Below are 22,104 nucleotides of genomic sequence, written 5' to 3'. Positions count from 1 at the left end.
TAACTGACTGAGCCACCCAGGCATCCCTAAGAGAATATTCTTAGTTGGGTTTCATTACAGTTATACCACCAAAGTATAAAGTCTGTTGTCAGAAATGTCAGCAAAGAAAATCTGAACTGAACAGCTAAGTATAAATCACTCTTTTCTGCTCACATCTTGTGGTTGAGAAATTAAATTAGACTATGTAATGAAAATCTATTTTGACATTTAGTTATAAGCCATATTAATCTTTTTTTATGATGAGATAAAATTTCACAGCATGCTGCTTTTACTACCAAATTCAATGACTTATACTCAGAAATCCTATCTCTCCCTGTGAGTGTCTATAAATTGTCATGGTGAAATTTCTAGTGTAGTTCATATTCTTTACTTACATGGTTCTTGAAATGATAACAGAATGAGCTATTAGTAAAGAAGACTTAGCGGTTTCATTCTTTCCTTCCCTCCGTTCTTTCTTCTGTACTCCTTTCTTGGGATGAGGGTAGAAGCTTCCATAATAACTCAAGTTCATAATGAGTCTATTTAAAGGGGGGGAAACCCAGGAAGCAATTTTCCAGCTGTATCTTTATGAAATGACCCTTATTTTTAAGTTTATTTATTTATTTCGAGAGACAGACAGACAGAGAGCAAGAACACAGGAGGGACAAAGAGAATCCCAAGCAGGATTTGCACTGTCAGCATAGAACCTAGTGTGGGACTTAATCTCACAAGGCATGAGATCATGACCTGAGCCTAAACTAAGAGTCAGATGCTTAACTGACTGGACCAAGCACCTCTGAAATCAGTCTTATAATTCTTGAGAATAAGTAAGTTTTATGAGAATCCAAATCTTAACACCAAACATCTATGTTGGTAGATTCTCCCAAGCAGTTGATCTGTTTTTATCTAAGAAGACATTAACACTTATATCTTTAGATACTTTCTGCCTGCTGTGGGTTCTCTGAGCACATTACTGATGTATGATGGTTTTAAAGAACATTATTTGTTTCTGTAAAATTCAGTCTTTTGTCCAATATCACCACAATGGTGTTCTGAAGAAGATTAATTCTGTGAACCAGATTATTATTCCCTAAATGGGAATTCTATGACTGCATATGTTTAGAAAAATCTGGGTTCTTTAGTTCTCTCTTGGGCATACATAAGGCACACAAATAGTCAAAAAAACTTTGAGAATAAACCTATTGCACTCTTTCATAATGTTTCTCAAATTTATTATTATTATTTTAATTTTTATGCCTTTATTTTGAGAGACAGAGACAGAGAGCAAGCAGGGGAGGGGCAAAGAGAAAGGGAGACACAAAATTTGAAGCAAGCTCCAGGCTCTGAGCTGTCAGCACAGAGCTCGATGCGGGGCTCAAACCCATGGACCTTGAGATCATGACCTGAGCCCAAGTCGGACGCTTAACCAACTGAGCCACCCAAGCGCCCCTCAAATTTATTATTTAGAATACAGAGAATATGCTTTGGAAAATGTCCCCCCTTTCCATTTTCTTTGTTTATCAAGTTGTTGGCTTGAGGAGAGCTGGAAAGAATGCCTTTTCTTCTATCATCAGTAAGAGGATAGGCTTCATAGAAGCGTCCTCCAGAAAACTTTCTCTGAGGTCTCTTTAGATAATCAGGACATTCTGAGTTGTGTTGGGCAAGTGAATATGTAAAAAGGGATTATGGGATGGTCAGGATACCATTATCACCCTGGGCTGGTATGCCAAGTTAACATTAGGGTACTATTAGTAAGGAATGAAAGTGGGGATGGCTTCCAGGAAGGCAGCTAACAAAGCCTTTAGAGATTTTCAAAAAAATGGGTTCACTTTCACCATTTTCTTTTTCTTTTCTTTTCTTTTTTTTTCTTTTTTTTTAAATTTATTTCTAGGAGAGAGAGAGAGACAGCATGAGCATGGGAGGGTCAGAGAGAGAGGGAATGACAGACTCTGAAACAGGCTCCAGGCTCTGAGCTGGCAGTCAGCACAGAGCCCGACGCAGTGCTCGAACCCACGAACCGCGAGATCATGACCTAAGTGAAAGTCGGAGGCTTAGCCGACTAAGCCACCCAGGCGCCCCCACTTTCACCATTTTCATACTGGTTCAGGTTACCATCTTTTTTTCATTTCTGTAAAAGCCATTTTCCTGGTGCTTCCATTCTTGTCTCCTTATGATCACTTCTCCACACAGCTACCAGAGTGGTCACTTCAAAACATAATGTTTCCTTGCCCAAACCCTTCCAATGGCTTTCCATTTCTTTTAGCATAAACTCTAGCTCCTCGTAGTCCTGGTCTTTTTCCTGTTTTTCCAAAATGCCAGACTATTTTTCTTTTTTCTTTTTCTTTTTTTTTTTTTATCCTGTGCACTCAGCGCTTTCTCTCTTCTGCCCAGAAGTTTCGTTCTTAAGAGTTTCATATCACTTGTTCCCTTATTCCCTGCTCACATGGTACCTCTTCAAGAAGAGCCTCCCTGGTCAGGCTCTTCAAGACACCTACTTTATTTTTCTTCTGAACCTTTTTTGGCTTTATACTTTTATGCTTGTCTGTTTTCTGCTGCCTTCAGTAGAGTCTTAAAACAGGAGTTTGCCACTGTATGTTCAGCACTTAGTGCATCACATAGCAGGCTTGCAAACATTTATGGAATGAATGAATGAATGAGTGAAGGAATGAAATTTATAAAGTTAAAAGAGAAAACCATTGCAACCAGTTAAAAGAGGTGATAGGATGCTTGTAAAGAAGATTATAGAGTAACCAAAATCATTTGGAGACCTTAATGTATAATTTCTCTGTGTAGGAAAGAATAGAACTAGTTAACATCCTTGAACTCCTTTAAACCAAGAAACGAGACTGAATTTGCTGAGTGTTAGCAAGGCTAAACAATTCTATTTGCAAAGGTTGATTCTGAAGTTCTCTACTTTCCATTCTGTTTGAACCACCATTTGACCCTTCTTGTTGATGCCTCTTGCATCTACCACACTATCATTTTGATGTTGGAACCAGAGACTTTCTCATCAGCCTAAAGGAGAGCTACCTTTAAAGATTTAGGAATGGGGCAATGATTATTTAAAAATGTCACAAGTTGAAATGGACAAAGAAACAGATCAGCATTAGACAGAATCTAAGGTGTCTTCCGCATATTGGGTTTTGAATTTCAGTTTTCCACTCAAGTCAATACTGATCCTTTCCTTGCATTCAAATTCTATTTAAAGAAAACTTCCTTAAAAACCTTCTTACAAGACATTAAAATTCAAGTCTAGGTTATCATAAATTTACCAGTTTTATCTGGGCTGTGCATTGGTTTACATGCAAAGAACCCAAATTAATTTTCTTTATATGTAAGAACATATTGAGTATAGATGACATGGTTAGACTTTAGCACGTAGCCTGATTGCTGTCAAAACCAATATTTTAAAAGCTTATGGCTTGTCTATCATACCTTGCTCTTATAGTATATATTAAATTCAAGGAGCAAGATTTATATTAGAAGTTAGATTGGAAATCTGGAACTGATTAAAGACATCCACTTTAACTTATGGCCTTAGTCCCAGAAGTTTTATATTAGCAATGTAAAAGCATTCCAAGTTAATAGAAAAATTGGATTAAAATTAATGTGAACTTATTTTTCAAAAGCCTTTGTAGTTATGTCAATGACCTGATGATAAATGTTCAAGGGAAATTTTCACCAGTAAGAATGCTTCACTCACAATCACTGCATCCTGGGCACACCACCGTCTGTTTTGGGATAAGAGACACAGAAACGTTTGATAAGCCAGAACTAAGAAGTAGCTGTGGCCGGGACTGCTGGCTGTATACACACCACTGTTTATTCCCTCTTTATTCCACAGAAATACAGTTAGGCTCGGGGTCTGACTACCAAGCCAGGGACTATATTTTTTGGCACGGCCACCCCTCCCCCAATCTTTGCAGCTAAACAGGACTATGTGACTTCATTTCACCAGGGGACAATAACAGATAGTGCTGTGTGCCTCTTCCAGTCCTGGGTCTTAAAACATTGAACATATGCTCCTTCGTACATTTTCCCCCTCAACCAAGCTGGAACAAATTCTATTTAAAGGAATCTTCCAGAGAATACAGTCTTTATGGGGATACGGGAAATACTCCCGATGATAATGGATTAAGAAGATGGAAGGAGCCTGGATTCCTAATAGTATGGAGTGTAGCTGGCTACTTGGTCCAGACTGATATGTGAGGTAGAAATAAAAGTCATTTTTAAAGCTTCTCTATTGTTAAGACTCACTCGCATTGCATTGTGGCAACTTAGCTTTTTACACTGGATAATTCAGGCCTTAAAGCCATCTTTGGTGCCCCTCCCCCACTGTCCTGTCACATTCTGCTCTGTGTTCATGGTGGCCTCTCACATACCAGGACCCTTGAGCTACCTGAGTGTGTGCTCTTTTCTGGGTTCTTTCCTTCATTCTCTCAGCCTGTTTGACTTCTAAGCCCCGAGTCCTGCTGCATTTATTTTTTTCTTTTTTAGCTATTTGGCACTTTTAAAGGACTCTGATGAACTCAGTCAATTTTTTAGAACCTTATATAGGCCATTACTTTCCCTAAAGGTACTTATTTTTTCCCTAAGAGCTGTGACTTAATCCAGGTGAATAGATTTTTTTTTTTATTGGTAGAAATTCAAGTAGAAGTTCACAGACTATGCCGGTGTCTAATTATATCGTGTAATGCTTGACTTTCCCTTGTATGAAGTATGAGATGGAAAGAAGCTTTTTCTACCAGATTCTCAGGGTAGAGCAGGGCTCAGCACCCCTACCAAGACAGAAAGAGAGAAAAAAGAGGCTGGGCTCTTTTCATCTCTGCTACTGATTCTCTAGATGACTAGAAGTAACAGATTATCTCAATTTTTATTCTGAGGAACATAGACTGCATTTATAATCTCAAACAGTCATGAACCGGGGCGCCTGGGTGGCTCAGTTGGTTGAGTGTCTGACTTCGGCTCAGGTCATGGTCTCATGGTTCGTGGGTTCGAGCCCCACGTCGGGCTCTGTGCTGACAGCTAGCTCAGAGCCTGGAGCCTGTCTTCGGATTCTGTGTCTTCCTCTCTCTCTGACCCTCCCCTGATCACACTGTCTCTATCTCTCTCTCAAAAATAAAACAACAACAAAAAAGTCATGAACCAAATAAATATCAATCACTAATCTGTAAGTAAATTTAATGAGATGATGTGACTCAATTTGTGTTTCAGGGGTTTCCATTTACTTTCCTCAGTGACTTAAAACCTCAAAGTTCCTGCCTTATATCTTCCAACTTTCTGTCCTTGAAAGACTAAAAGTGAAAGTATTTGTAAAAGGCACTGATCAAAAAAGGTTTATGTTTTCTTAGCCACCTCTACTCAGAAATCAGAACATAACAGGTGCTCCTTGTATATGTCATTCTTTAAAACACATTTAAATTTACACTGGGTTGTACTCTTTAATGGGAAATGGAATAACCTATTGGGTCATGGTTGACATACAAAAAATAGGATGAATAAAATAATAATAGTAATAGTAAAACAGTGTTTTGGCTATAATTCCAATAAATATCATTTCATGGAATTTTGTTTCAATTGTATATCAATGTGAGTGTAGGGAGGGCTGGGGGGTTAGTATGTATTGGGTTATGATGCAAGAATGTATTTCTTAAGAAAAGCCTTGCTTCCTCCATCAGCTCATTCTGGCAACAGGACTGCTCCTCTTCCTAGGGCCTGACTGCTAACTTATTATCACTAAATGGAGTCTCTTGATTGATGTTGTGAATGCTTCAGTGCCATGGATTTGCAAACTACACGTTCATGTAACACAGTTTGTTCCAGAGCTCTCATTTGCAAAATTATTTAACTCTCTCTGACTTTGTAAAAGTCAATCCCCAAATCCTAACACTGCTCCAGTTTACTATGAATAATACCTAGAAATGAAAAACTGCCCCCACAGTATAAATTTGTCAATGGTCACTAACTGAATTAAGTATATGGAATAAACATATGACCTCTAATTTTAAGTTTCCTTAATCATAGACAATCTCATGCTGCAATTTCTCAAAGTAACTTGCAGGTGCTTTCTAAGAAAGCACCAATGTACAACTGACATCACCTCAAATGATAGATTATTTATTTCAATAGGAGGAATTTGGTCATCTTTATGCTCAAACCCATGTGTAGATAGATTCAGCTATAGATTATTTTTTCGGGGGAAACATTTCTTTCTAAATGCAATAAAAGTGCATATTACTTGGTAGTACCTTAGTGTAAAGTAAAATTGCACACTATATTTAGATTTTAGATTTTTAGGTATAGCCTTATTTATATTCCACATAAAATTACTTGTAGCTGGATGCATTTGTTTAATTACTGTACATATTAAAGTGTATAAAACATTTGCCAGCATACCCAGAAACATAAATCAAAAGGAAGCAGAAATTCCTGATGGATTGTCTTAGTTAGAAATACTGACTTGCTAGTTTATCTTATGAATGATCATATCTAGTAGGTCAGCTAATAACCTGAACCATTTTCTATTTTACAGTGAAAAGAAAATGTGACCACAAACATGATTGAACAGTGAGCACATGAAAATATTTATACTGCCCTGAAAAACGATTTAACTTTTTAACTCTAAAGTATTCATTCTACTTTTCACGAGTCAGTCTTCTGAGAATAATTTGCCAGCTCATTAATTTACTTAAAAGTACCAACTTTAAAAATGAAAAAAAAAAAAAAGATTAGTTTGCCTGGGTGGCTCAATCAGCTAAGCCTCCAACTCTTGATTTCAACTCAGGTCATGATCTCACAGTTGGTGGGGTCGAGCCCCTTATCAGACAATGTGCAATGTGCTCACAGCATAGAGCCTGCTTGGGATTCTTTCTCTTCCTCTCTCTTTCTCTGCACCACCCCCCTTGCACTCTCCCTCTCTCTTTCAAAATAAATAAATTAACTTCAAAAAAATGAGAAAAAGATAAAATTTATGACTTAAGAAGAAGTTACAATAATTTTAGTTATTCTAAACCATACTCTTAATACTTCAGTTGAGAGCTCTTTAATTTATATTTGAAGCTTTATGCACTGGCTTTACCCTTTTCCTATGTAACATTATTGAAAAATGGGGTCCAAATAATCTATAGGGTTTACATACTCACTACAACAACTTCACTATAAAATAAATAATTTTGTGTTAAGACAGTTTCTGTGAACCGAGAAGTGTTTGAAAATATGCAAAAAATTAAAAAGCAAAGACAACAAAGTGTGTTTTTCAGTCTTCTTCAGTTTGTGATTGTTCATCTTAGGCCTAAGGTGCAGTCTATCTTCACATTATCTTTTGAGGAGGGGGAGGGGGACAGAGAAGGAGAACAGCCTGTTAAACAAATGAATAGTGTCTGTCAGGCACTGGGGAAGAACTGTTTTGAAACACTTGAGGGGTGTGCAAACACTGAAGTTGCCACAGAAATAAAGGCCACCCTGGTCAACTCAGCTTCGGTTTTGATATGGAAACTATAGCTCACTCCTTCTTTTAATAAAGCAGGATGTCCAGACAGCAACTCTTGGCCACTACTACTTTATAGAGAAAATATACGTCTACTTTTTCAGACAATATGTTCCTCCTAATAAATTTGCCTTGTGTCCCCTTGCGCCCCCTTTCAATGCAGGGGGTGTAGTGCATTGGCCTCCCAACTAGTGGCTCATTAAAATTGGTGAGTCTGCAGACAAATTTCCAAAATTACAGACTTTTCTTTCTGTCCCTAAAAATATCCCTTAACCTCGCCTTTGAACTTTGACAGGTAATTTTTGGATAAGCTTTATATTGTTTCTTGTAAGATGTAAATAGTGACAGTGCTTTATCCACGAGCTTAGACTTAACTGTACATAATCACTTTGTGGGAAATATTTTGTGGTATCCTAAACAGATACACATAAAGTCAATTTACCCTCTTGAAGATGTTACCTTTAACAAGTGGACACTGGAATGAATCCAAAGTATTCAAAGGCTCAAAAAACATCAATGAGCAGCTCGAGGAGAAATTTGGCAAACAGAAATTCTCTATAAAAAGAATGCCCTTGGTGTATTGGGAAAGGGATGGCATGCTCAAAAAGGGTAAAGGAAGATAATTTAATCAATGGGCTACTTAAAAGAGTGAGGTCAGGGTTACGTGCAGGTAAAAAGGATGTTTGACCACCTGTATCATTCTTCACTAGACTCAAAGCTCAAGTCAAGGAAGCAGTTACTGGATCCTAGAGAGACAGTGAGGTAGAGCTAATGGAGAACTATACCATAGGCGAATTTTTCCCTGAGGAACCAATCTGCTGACAGCCCATGGTCTGTCATTGAAAAAAATCCCCCAATTCTTTCCCCTGCGTGCTCCAATCTCCTTCGAGGCCCTCCCAATGGCTAAGGCCAACTAGGGCAAGAGGCAGGGTTGTAAACTGATGCAGCCTCTAACTGTTGGGCTCCCAACACTCAGAGCAGAATGAAGATGCTTATGGGATGGGCTAGGAGAAGCAAGCTTCTCCAATAGTATTCAGATTTCCTAAAACTTGAGTAGCTTGAGAGCTGTTGGTGAAAGAAAAATTGCTGAGGAAAAGCATGTCAAGAGCAGTGTCAATGTTTCTGAAAAGGCATTTGTGAAACTTTTGTAGTTTCTTGATCTGTCTGATCTCTTTAAGGAAGAAGACTGTACACCTTCATCTTGAATAACTGGGATTCTTTTAACTCATAAAAAAAATGGCCTCCTCACTCTTTCCTTCTCCCCTATCTGCTAAATTAGTCTGTCCACATTGATGAACAGATCTGTCATGGAACAGGCCAATTGGTTAGTGGCTGATAGTCATAGATTTGAACTCTTTCTAGATCTAAACATCTCTTGACTAGTGCCAAGGTAATAGATTGCTTGACTAAACTCTTCTCAAGTGATCAGTGTTTAGGTATGCGGTGGAAATGCAGTTAGGGGTAGTACAAATTCTTGTGAAGATATTGCCTTGAAAGGTCTTCAAAAGATTAGTCCCAGGCTCAAGATCCACTCCAGGAGAAGTTCTTATTTATCCTCTGGAGGCCCATTGTCTCTGGAATTCCTTTCATCCAACAGAGCCCTGGTTTAACCACATTCATCCTTGGGTAGGACAAAATTACAACATACATAAGGCATCTTTGTTTTGCTTGAACTGTTACAGAGTGATGTAAACACCATCACCAACTGTTATTTACTAAACCCCAACGACAAGGATTTCTACAGAACTGATATTTCCTACTAAGAGAGTAGAATCTTTGTTTTTTTTTTTTAAAGCAGCTTTAAGGACATATAATTTGCATGCCAGAAAATTCCCTCATTTTAAGTGTGCAATTCAATGATTTTTATAAACTTACAGAGTTGTAAGACCACCACCACAATCTGATTTTAGAATATCTCCATCATCTCATAAAGAAAGACTCCTTGGTTTTTACATTTGTGAAATAAGCACAAATAACTGACTCCTTTTTGAGGGCACAATGTAAAAGAATGATTACAGATGTTTCAGTGTGAACAGTTATTATTTAATTTATGGAGTTTTGTAACCCAGAATTCCTGGTCATCACTGAGTTGACAGATTTTGGGGGTAAACATGATTTCTGCGAGTATACGGCCAAACCATGAAAATGAATGACATTTTAACTGCATTACTTCCATGTTGCATCAGAGTTTGCCCAAACTGAAGAATTTTTACCTCCAATAAGAAAAAGCCAATATTTTGAAATACATGTCCCTACAAATAATTTTACAAGGTGCAATCATTATTCTGAGAAATGAAACTGTTTCCCCTTAGGACTGCTAAAGAGTTATGGGGCTTGCAATCTATTTAGATCAATACTCAAGTCAGAAAAGACAAGAGCAATTACTGACCTGACACAACTGTTTCCAGCACTAGTCTATATATCAGCACCCAAATTGGAAATGCCACTTGTCCAGTAAAAAAACATCAATCCAAGCAACTATCTCCATCAGGCAACTACTTAGAGGAGACCCGAATCTTAGAAGAAAACTACCCTAAGGTTTCTGTGCTCACAACTGAAATTGTCATTTCTGCATGTGTTAGTTTCCTAGGGCTGCCCTAACAAGGGGCCACTAACTGGATGCCTTAAGACAACTGAAATCTATTTTCTTACAGTTCTAGAGGCTGAGAAATCAGAACTCAACATGTCAGCAGGGCCACGCCCCCTCTCACTCTAGATGAAACACTTCCTTGCCGCTTGCTGGCTTCTGGAGGAGGCTGCCCATCCTTGGTGCTCCTTGGCTTGTAGCGACAGCATTTCCATCTGTGACCACATGCCCTTCTTCCTCTGTGTGTTCCTGTGTGTCTCTGCCTTCACGTGGCATTGTCCTCTTCTCATAAGCACATCACTCAGACTGGAGCACTACCTGCCTTCTTCAAATATGACCATGTCTTAACTTAATTACATTTGTAAAGACCTTTTTCCAAATAAGGTCACATCCTCAGGTGCTAAGGGATATGACCCTGCCATATCTTTTGAGGAGTCACATTTCAACCCACAGCAACACAGCATTTTGGGAATAATCGGTTCTGTGCATATGCCTCTATGGTGAAGCTTAAAAACTTTCCAAAGAGCAAATGAGTCACTCTGAGATGATATATCAAGGTTGAAATAAGGTTTTAAAAAGTCAGGCTTCCTCCCACATCATGTGGGTCCTTTCACATGTACAGAAACAAATAAAAAAAGCTGAAGGAGAAATTCGTAGTCTTTATTTCAATATCTGAAGAATTTTGTGGAACATACTTCACATTTATCGAACTAAACATCCCTCATTAGTTCTCTAGTTTTTTATACAATGCACACATGCGAATATCTGCAATGAGGGGCACCTGGGTGGCTCAGTCGGTTGAGCATCTGACTTCGGCTCGTGTCATGATCTCATGGCTCGTGGGTTCGAGCCCCGCGTTGGGCTCTGTGCTGACTCTGTGTCTCCCTCTCTCTCTCTCTGCCCCTCCCCAGCTCGTGCTCTGTCTCTCTCTGTCTCAAAAATAAATAAACGTTAAAAACAAAACAAAACAAAGTATCTGCAATGAAATCATATGACTCATTTGTTTCTTTTGTGAGTGTGCTTCACAGGTGGAGAGGATCTTTTATTTTCCCCTTTGAAGTGCAGTATGGGTTTGAAAGTATAGTTTCTGTGGAAACAAGAACCACAGGTGGGGTTCCATGAGCTTTACATGTTCTCGGCACTTGTGCTCTATCATCCAACTGGTCAGTTTTCCTTATTAGCCTTCTCTGAGCTTTATTGACCCAGATTTGTCTTACAATCAAGTACTACTTGTATGATTTGGATAAGTGTTTAATAGATATCTACATCTCAATGGTAGCAGGATGTTAAACAGGGCTCTTCCTGTTTGGGTTTTAGCTGAGGCTTAAACCAGAGGTGACAAGTGTACTCCTACCTCACATGTGAGGTGTTAACCAACTCCAGCTGCACTCATACCAGAAGGAGCTTTTGCTGCTCATGGCTAAACACCTGATTCCAGCTTGTAAAGAAGCTTGGAAGTTCAAGAGAGAAGACAGGGTTTCCAGGAGGATTCTTGAGAGAGAGAGAGGTCAGAGTACTTGATTCTTTGTCATGAGGAGAAGGTTGAGAGGCATACCTTAGTTACCTCTAGCCAAGTGAGGAAGGCTTCAAGGAAGCCACACCGGAAATTTCATATGTATCTTCTGGAACTATGGGGACATGGTGGACTGTAGTCATGCCTGAGAGTCTCTTGAGAACAGGTGACTGACTGAAGTAACTCATGGTGACAGAGGAGAGTGCTGCTCTTGGAAGTAAGAGCATGGCTGGCAGACAGAGACCCAGATGGGGGCCACATACAAGAGCTGTCATGATTTTATTTTGGGTGGGGTTCTTAACAAGGCTGATGGAGGTCAAGGAGGCCTGAGCTGAGAGTTTTGATGTGACTTGCTAGATAACCAGGGACTGAGGAGAAATTCCAGGGGACCAGCTGAAGAAGTTGGGAGACAGAAACAAAATCTCTTTAGTGATAACAAAACTCAGAAGAGCCCAGGAAAATACCCATGAAGAGAAAAGAGTCTCTTTAAACCCTTGTCAAATAAGAGAGAACTGATAAGTCACAGACAGCTCAGGGGGCGGGAAATAGCTGGCCCCACAAAACAGCTCTGAATGGCTGTGAAGAAAAAGAATAAAACTGTTTTATGATTTATAAGTATATACTTTACTTTGTTCTAAAAACTGGCCTGAATATCCTTACGTACAGTGGGGATTCTTTGGTCAGATGACGATTGCATTCTTGTGTGGAGCCTATGGAGGTCATTTACAAAGTGCTGTCACATGTATCACACACATCTACACAGATTTTCCAATATGACCGCTAAAGGACACTTCTCTGCATATTTCAGGCATGCTGCCTATAACTTAACAAGCATCCATTAAAGTCCATGTTCTAAGAATTCTGTGTTTAGCTAAGTGATGGTTTATAACAGCAAAAGCAAAGATTTGGAATTTTCTTCGCTGTCCTTCAAATATGCCTCTGCCATATTTGAAGCAGCACATGATGCAGTTTGTACCTTTCTGTCCTCTGTCCACCGTCATTAAAAATCTTTTCCATGACTCAGAACTTAAGTAGCAGCAGCTCACAAGAAGAACTCAGGTCCTAGAGTGCTTTTCATGCCAGAAAACATGTTCTAGGGCCAGAAGAAAAGTCGTGTCCCGTAAGAAACCACAGAGATCTTTCAGTCCCATCCTATATCCCATTTCTTAGAACATTTCTACGTAGATGTTATGACCTTCTCACAGTCTCTAATTCTCTTTATATGTCTCCCTCTAATAAATTCCCCTTTCCAACTTCCCTATTCTGGTAAATGACAGAATTGGTTTTTTTAGTTGCCAGTATCAAGATCATAGGCATGCTTTCCTTCTTATTTCCACTCTGCCTTTAATGACCAATGGTGGCTCTTTATATTTGCCAAAAAGCTCCCATTGCTGTACCTTTTTTTGCAGTCTCATAAAGTATCACCTATGGCTGGAATTTGTTCAGCCTTCAAAACTGTTTTTTCAACTTCCAATTCTCCTCCCTTTTGGTTTATTCCACCCACAGCAGGAAAATAACAGTCTCTAAAACACAACTTCTGCTTATCACTCTTGTTATTTAAAAATGTTCTGTGGCTTACCACTGCCCTTAGAATATAAAATTTCAGACAGAACTGTAACGCCATCCATGATGCAGTCTCTTTGAACTTTGTCAATTATATACTTCACTCCTACTCTGTCAAATACCTTTATATCTTCAAAGGCACTTTCATTCATTCAAAAAAAATGTTTGTGATTCTGCTACATGCTGGGGAGGCAGCAATAAAAATCAGAGACACAGGGGTTCCTGGGTGGCTCAGTTGGTTAAGCTCCGACTTCGGCTCAGGTCATGGTCTCACGGTTCGTGGGTTCGAGCCCCGCGTCAGGCTCTGTCCTGACAGCTCAGAGCCTGGAGCCTGTTTCAGATTCTATGTCTCCCTCTCTCTCTAACCCTCCCCTGCTCACTCTCTCACTCTCTCTCTTTCTCTCTCTCTCTCTCTCTCTGAAATAAATAAAACATTAAAAAATTAAAAAAAAAAAAAGAAAGAAAATCAGAGACGCAGTCCCTGAGCGCACGTACTTGGAGTCTAGGGCAGTGTGCACACAAGGAAACACAGTACACTACAGGGTAGCAGAAGCACATAATATCCAGGCTTGGATTGCCAGAGAAGGCTTCTCAAAGGAAGTGACATTCACACCGAGGCCTGAAGGCAGAACAGGAATCATCCAGCTGAACAATGGGCACGCAGGACACCAAGAAGACAAAGAACATGTAAAGATTCAGAGGTGAAAGTGAGCATGTTTTTATATTTAAATAATGGGAAGAAAGTTCACCCTATTGGAATGTAATAGAGTGGTGCCTAAGAACAGAGAGGATAAATCCTGAAACCACAATTAGACATTCAGGCTTTATTCTGAGAAAATTATGGAGCTACTGCAAAGTTTTAAAGTAAAAAATACAATGAGAAGATTTGGATTAGACACTACATTCTGGCTGAAGGGTGCAGAATGGGCCAAGAAGAGAAGCAGAGGACCAGGTAAGAAGCTGCTTCTAGAACCCAGATATGAGGTTGGGGTGGCCTAGATTTGAGTAGTGGCAGTGAGGATGAATGTAAACCAGTAGGATGCAGGAATATCTGAGGCGGAAGTTATAGGAGTTCTAATTAATTGTAAATGTGGTAAGTCAGGGTTGAATCCCAAGTTTCTGTTTTGGGCAACCGCAAGAATGATGGTATCATTTTCAGGTGCACCTTGGAGATAATGCAGGTTCAGTTCCAGATTACTGCAATGAAGTGAATGTTGCAATAAAATGAGTCAAATAAGGTTTTTGGTTGTCCAATATATGTAAAAATTATGTATACACTATACAGTAGTCTATTGAGTATGCAATAGCATCAAGCTACCAAAATGTATATGCTTTAATTTAAAGACACTTAATTGCTAGAAAAAAAATGCTATCATCTGTATTTTCAGAGAATTATCTTTTTGCTGGTGGAGGGTCTTGCCTTAATGTTGATGGGTGCTGATGGATCAGGGTGGGGGTTGTGGAAGGCTGGAGTGGCTGTGGCAATTTCTTAAAATAAGATCAACAATAAAGTTTCCTACATTGATGGACTCTTCCTCTCATTAACTATTTCTCTGTAGCATTTGTTGCTGTTTGATAGCATTTTACTCAGAGTAGAACTTTTTTCAAATTGGAGTCAATCCTCTCAAACCCCGCTGCTGCTTTATCAAGTAAGTTTATGTAACAGCCTACCTAAATCTTTTGTTGTTATTTCAACAGTCTCCACAGCATCCTTGCCAGTAGATTCCATCTCAGGAGATCACTGTCTGGGCTCATCCGTAAGAAGCAACACTTCATCCATTCAAGGTTTATCATGAGATTCCAGCAATTCAGTCTCATCTTCAGGCTCCACTTCTCATTCTAGTTCTCCAACTATTTCTACCCTGTCTGCAGCTACTTCCTCTGCTGAAGTCTTAAACCTCATCCATGAGGGTTGGAATCAACTTCTTCCAAACCCCTGTTACTGTTGATATTTTGACCTCTTCCCATGAATCATGAATGTTTTTAATGGCATCCAGAATGGTGAATCCGTTCCAGAAGGTTTTCAATTTACTTGACTCAGATCTATCAGAAGAATCACTATCTATGGCAGCTATAGCCTTACAAAATGTATTTCTTAAATAATAAAACTTTAAAGTCAAAATTACTCCTTGATCCATGGACTAGAGAATGGATATTGAGTTAGCAGGCATGAAAACATATTAATCTTATTGTACATCTCCATCAGAGCTCTCAGGTAACTAGGTACATGGTCAGTGAGCAGTGAATATTTTGAAAGGAATCTTTTATTCTGAAAAGTAGGTATCATCAGTGGCTTAAAATATTTAGTAAACCATGTTGTAAACAGATGTACTGTTATCCAGGCTTTGTTGTTTCATTTACAGAGCACAGAGTATATTTAGCAGAATTTTTAAGGCTCTGAAGATATTTGGGATGATCAATGAGCATTGGCTTCAACTGAAAGTAACCGGCTATGTTCGCCCTCACCAAGAGAGTCAGCCTGTCCTTTGAAGCCAAGCATTGACTTCTCCTCTCCAACTGTGAGAGTCCTCGGTGTCATTTTCTTCCAATAGAAGGCTGTTTTGTCTACATTGAAAATCTGCTGTGTAGCGTAGCCACCTTCATTAATAATCTTAGCTGGATCTTCGGGGTAACTCACTGCAGTCTCTCCATCAGCGCTTGCTGCTTCACCTTGCACTTTTATATTATGGAGATGGCTTTCTTTAAACCTCATGAACCAACCTTTGCTAACGTCCAGCTTTTCTTCTGCAGCTTCCTCGCCCCTCTCAGCCTTCATAGAATTGAAAAGCATCAGGGCCTTGCTCTGCATTAAGCTGTGGCTTAAAGGAATGTTGTGGCCGATTTGATCTTCTGTCCAGATTACTAAAGCTTTCTCCACATCACCAATAAGACTCTTTTGCTTTCTTAATATTTGTATGTCCCCTGGAATAGCACATTTAATTTCCTTCAAGAACTTTTCCTTTGCATTCACAACTTAGCTGTTTGGTGCAAGGGGTCTACCTTTGGCCTATCTCAGCTTTTGACATACTTTCCCCTCTAAGCTTAATCACGTTTGCTTTTTATTTAAAGTGAGATGTTGGGGCGCCTGGGTGGCTTAGTCGGTTAAGCGTCCGACTTTCGCTTGGGTCATGATCTCGCGGTTCGTGGGTTTGAGCCCCGCGTCGGGCTCTGTGCTGACTGCCAGCTCAGAGCCTGGAGCCTGTTTCACAGTCTGTGACTCCCTCTCTCTCTGACCCTCCCCTGCTCACGCTGTCTCTCTCTCTCTCCTAGAAATAAATAAAAACATTAAAAAAAAATAAAAAAAAATAAAGTGAGATGTATGTGACTCTTTTTTCACATGAACACTTAGAGGATGGTGTAGGATTCTTAATTAGCCTCACTTCAATATTTCTTAAAAAATTTTTAATGTTTATTTTATTTTTGAGAGAGAGACACAGAGTGCAAGTGGGCAAGAGGCAAAGAGAGAGGGAGACAGAATCTGCAGCAGGCTCCAGGTTCTGAACTATCAGTACAAGCCTGACATGGGGCTCAAACTCACGGACTGTGAGATCATGACCTGAGCTGAGGTTGGACGCTCAACGGTCTGAACCACCCAGGCACCCACCCTGTGTATCAGGGAATAAGGGGGAATGAGGAGAGGGAAAGAGACTGGGAATGGCTGATCAGTAGCACAGTAAGAACATACACAACATTTATAGGTCAAGCTTGCTATCTTGCATGGGTGCAATTTGTGGTGCCCCAAAACAATTACAGTAGTAACAAAGATCACTGATTGCAGATCACCATAACACGTTTTTTAGACTTTATTTATTTATTTTGAGAGAAAGAGAGCATGAGTAGGTGAGGGGCACAGAGTGGGAGAGAGAGAAAATCCCAAGCAGGCTCTGTGCTGCCAGCACAGAACCCAATGCAGGGCTGGATCTCAGGAATCCTGAGATCATGACCTGAGTCAATAACAAGAGTCAGACACTTAACTGACTGAGCCACCCAGAAGCACCCTCACCATAACAAATTTAATAATAATGAAAAAGTTTGCAATATTGTGTTACCAAAATATGATAGAAAGACACAAAATGAGCAAACATTGTTGGGAAAGTAGTGCCAATTGACTCGCTCAATGCCAGGTTTCCACAAGACCTCAATTTGTTAAAAACAAACAAACAAAAGAATTATCTGTTAAGCTCAATAAAGCAAAGTGCAAAAAAATGAGATCTACCTGTACTAAAATAAGAAACACAAATGGAATGAATTTGAGGGTAGTTATGATGGTTTAATTTTTGACAAGTTGAGCTTAAGATATCTATGAGACTTCTTAGTGAAGATGCACTATAAATAGATGAAGAAGTAGGCCTGAAAGCTTAGGACAAAGATCTAGGCTCAAAATACATTCTTGAGAATCACAAAGCTGTAGATGGTGACTGAAGCCCTAAGAACAGATGACACCACCGAGGGACAATGAAAGAAAAAACAGCCTTTGAAGAGCCATAGCCCTGAAGAGGACCAGCACTTAAAAAATGGTGTAGGGAGAAAGAGGTGAGGTAGAAGATAGGTAGATTGCATTGGCATAGATGTGCCACCAAAAAAAAAAAAAAAAAAAAAAAAAGCTTCAAGAAGAGGCCATCATTTATAAATACTGCTAAGAGCCCAGGTAAGATAAAGACTAAGAGCTGCACAATAGATTTAGCCATATATTGTGCTGGTTACATTCTGTTTGGCCCCATCCTTCTTCAACTTGTTTCACACTCAGAAGTTTGACCAGTACGAATGACCTCAGTGAACTCCATTGTATATTGTCTTCTGTCTGAGTTAGACCAATGGCAAACCCTGGCAAGAGATGAGGAGGAGAAAATAAGGGAGGAAAGTGGATATTTTTCCCTCAACTTCTTCTTTGTAGATTAGCTGCAGCCTATGAATTTCTGTTCCCATCAGGCAGTTCTCTCTGCTTACCCCTTTTGGGCTACGGTGAGCAAGAGCTATCCTGGGCTGTTCACTATACTCTCTCAATGACCTTTAATCTCTTTATTACATTCTCTTCAAATTATTCCATCTTGAATGTCCCATCTCTTTCCTACTGGAATCTTGATTGACACAGTAGTCATTCTGTGACTTTGGCGAGATTCCTTTCTGTTGGTATGGTGAAAGCAGACACCAGATTACAGGTGGATCAGAGAATAACTGAGGGGTGAAGAAGAGGAAAGGGCAAGTAGAGTATTCTTTCACAAAGGGTGAAAGCTATCAAAGGGTGCAGAGAGAAGGGGTAGGGGTCATAAAATATGGAGAAATTTTATGGGTTTTTTTTCTTTTTATGTTGGGAAGACTTGAACTATCATTTCATTATTTGTGAGAATAAGTCAGTATAGAAAGTGATTTTAAAGGGTGCTTGGAAGACCCAGTTGGCTAAGCGTCTGACTCTTGGTTTTGCCTCAGGTCATGATCTCACAGTTGGTGAGTTCAAACCTTTTATCAGGCTCTGCACTGACAGTGCTTGGAATTCTCTCTTCCCCTCTCCCCCTGCACCTTCTCCCACTTGTTCTCTCTCTTTCTCAAAAACACATTTTAAAATAGTTTTTTTAAGAGAAAAAGAAAGAGATTTGAAGGATACAGGGGGGAAATAAAGAAACTAGCAATTGGAGCATGGTCCTGCTAAGGAGGTGAGAGGAAATAGGATCTCCCTAAAGAAAGGCTAGTCTTGGACCGAACTCACTTCCATCCCCCTAAAGAAAGGCTAGTCTTGGACTCACTTCCATCGTCACAGGAGGGAAGGAGGAAAGTATGATTGACATGCAGGAAGTCTATACGCAGAACAGGAGATTGAACCTATTCTACTTTGATGGCTTCTCTTTTCCTTGTGAAGCTGAAAGCAAGATCACCTGATGAAAGTGAGAGTAAGTGATGAGATTGGAGAGTTAAGAAGAAAAGAGAAGTTCTAAATATTCTGAAAAAGGGGTGGGGAGTTGTCAGAACTCTTTGGGAACCCTGTTGAGTGTGAAAATCATGCACGGAAGCTGGCGCCAGTCTGCAAGTGTGTATGAAGTTTTTGCAGAGACACTGAAGAACGTGGATATTCTTTCAGAAAAGGGGAAGAATTAGTTTGGCCGGGGTGGGGTTTTTCTAAGTAGTCAGACTGAAAGACAACAGGAGAAGAGAGGTGAGGAATTAAGAAGCAAGTATTTGAAATAATGAAGCATGGAATTGATTTGGATGGGGAAGGTAGTGATAGAGAAAAGAGGAGTCGAGAGACTAAATGTCCCTGAAAGACTGAAGATGGATGTGGTGGGGCTAATAGAGGGGGGCTGGTGATCAGAGAGCTCAATGTCCAAGTTTAACACTTCAGGATAGCTCTTCTGAATGCTGACAAGATCTCAGATGAAGCCATGATGCTGGGTGACTGATGTGGAGAAAAAATAAAGGACACTGGACCCAAGGGTAAAAGGATTATGCATGGGACGGTCGCCACTCCTCAGGTGATGTCTTCTTTGGATAACCTGAGCTTGATTCTTTTTTAGTGCATATTATTTATAATTAATGCCTCATAAGCCATTTATCAAATTACATTATGTCACAAATATACATATAAATATTTAAATGTGAGAAGGTTATTCTTCCCAATTCAATTCCAATTTTCTGGGTCGATTAATTCCTTTACTTGAACATATTAACTTTAGAGATGTATTTTTTTCAAAAGAGAAAACAGGTGGGTTTCTTAAACCAGGCTGCTCAGAAAAGTTCCTCATTTGGTTTTCTAATTATAAAGCACAGAAGGAAGGTTTGGTTTGAAGTTTTAATTTACCAGAACTATACAGCATTAGTTTTTCTTCATGCAATCCAGTATTTGACAGTTGTTAAATATTTGCTTTAACCGTGAATTTATTTTGAATACAACACAATTGCACCTACTATCTCTGCATGACTCTTTTAGGAATTGGCATACACTCATAATATTTAACTAGAACAATGAACGATTTAAAAATAGAAAATGAACAAATTACTGTACTCCCTTGGAAGCACATAAGCTTTGACAGAAAGTAGAATAAAGTGGTTGTGTAAAGAGCTTCAACATAATTTTTTTCAAAAAACCTTTTATTTTTATTAGCTTTAAATACATTTATCTCTTCAGTGCAATCTCTTTGGAACACGTGTTCAAAATCCAATAATCTGTGTCAAGTCTGTGGTAAAAGGCCTTATCTTTTTTCTCTTTGAAATATAATAAATTATATAATAATGCATATTATATAATTATGAAACATTGATTAGCATACTTTAAATTTATATACATACACATGTATTCATATACATATGGCATTATATGCATGTATATATATGCCCATATATGTGTGTCAGTATCTACCAGTGTAAGTGTGGATATAGATATATATACTTATCTTCATCTTAGCATATAACACTATTAGTATTTATTGAAAAGTTGTGATGGCTGCATTTTCTTGACCTGTTTTTTTTGTGATCAATGAGTAACTGTGGTGATGGAAAAAGGATACAGTAGGTTTCTGGTTAGAAATAAAGAAAAAGTGCCTCATGGTGGCAAGAAAACAGATATGTCCAGTTGAATGAACATGAACCTAGTCACATTAACTTCATGACATATATCAACTATGACAACCATTCAGTCATTCATGAAACATTTATCAAAGGTCTGCTGTGTTAATCCCTGAAGATACAGTAAGATGTAGCATTTGCCCAAGTCTGGATCAGGCTTGTAACTGATCTAGTTACATTTAATGCTTTATATGTTACCTGTGGAATGGATGTATATTCACATTGAAAATACTTTTTTATGAATCAATCTATGCTATTCTCAAGAATTTTAAGAAGTGTTAGTAGTTTTTAGTTATAAATTACACTGGTTCTCATACATCACTCCTATTTACATTATCCTTTTTATGACCCAGAACATATCTTAATATACATTTGATTATTTGTATTTCTTCAAAATTTTACAGATCATTATTATATTTTAAAGCATTTCTTTTGGTCCTGTAGAGGAAAAAAAGGACATTTGCAATCACCAACATATACTATACAATACATAAATGCAAAAACTCTCCATGTCTATGTACATGAAGTGAACATTAGAAGAAAAATGCTGATAGTCTAACTATAGGGCTTTGCTTTAATTCATGTTTTTTCCCCTCAACTATTCCAGATTATAGATGCCATAGATATGGCCAAAATCTGAGTACTAAGCAACTAAGCCTATTAAACCATAATTATTGCTTTGTTACCATTCATAATCTGTAACATTCATCTATTCATCAATTATCTTCTGTGATGATAGATTTTTCTAATGATCTTCCTAATTTCTAGGTCAATTAGAAGAGCCAGGTTATTACATTCATATATTGATAAAAATGATTAAAGCTCTGGGTTATAGTTTGTTTAGAGAATGTTTGAAATATGTACAAACTGCTAATAATCTTTATTATGCCAATTAGTTTATAAAATACCTGACTTTTTAAAAAAAGTTAGTTACATTTTAAATATCAACAGTTTGGTTATTTATTTATATATTCATTTAAAACTTTCAAAGAGCCTCAGGAATTAAGTAATATTTCTACTACTTCAACACTAGCCATTCATTGTATTATTAAAATAGAGTCCAGGCCCTCATGGGCGTTCTAGTTGCAGGCTGTATTTATTCAGGCCTGGCATGTGTCTTAGAAGTAAAAATGGCTGGGCCTTAGTTCAAAAGATCTGGAGTATGGACTAGGAAAGTGCATTTTAAAGATATCATTCCAGGTGATTTTGAGGCACATTCTCAAGTCTCATTCTGATGAAAGTGTTTTTGAATATGTTTTTTTCAAAATGCTTATCAGATCGTCATTCCTCTTAAAGCCATCCAACAGTGGTCTCCTGAGTTTAGAAAACTTACAAACTCCTTGGCATAGCTCCTGCCTTTCTGTCTAACCTCCGTTGGCCAAGTTTTTTCTAATTGGTGAAACAATGATTTTATGGGCTTGC

General features: G+C 38.7%; 1 long non-coding RNA gene and 1 other non-coding gene across 4 annotated transcripts in view; one reads left to right on the top strand and one right to left on the bottom strand.

The window, feature by feature from the left end:
- Positions 1–22,104, bottom strand: part of LOC144241732 (uncharacterized) — a 331,611-nt gene that overhangs the window by 10,027 nt on the left and 299,480 nt on the right. The window lies entirely within an intron of this gene.
- On the top strand, positions 4,908–4,992 carry TRNAR-UCG (transfer RNA arginine (anticodon UCG)). The gene has a single exon. It is a non-coding gene; the product is annotated as a tRNA-Arg (tRNA).

The sequence above is a fragment of the Crocuta crocuta genome, unplaced genomic scaffold (genome assembly GCF_008692635.1).
Source record: "Crocuta crocuta isolate KB4526 unplaced genomic scaffold, BGI_CrCroc_1.0 scaffold17, whole genome shotgun sequence".
Lineage (NCBI taxonomy): Eukaryota > Metazoa > Chordata > Mammalia > Carnivora > Hyaenidae > Crocuta > Crocuta crocuta.
The sequence above is the reverse complement of the archived record's forward strand: the minus strand, read 5'-3'. Positions and strand labels throughout refer to the sequence as shown.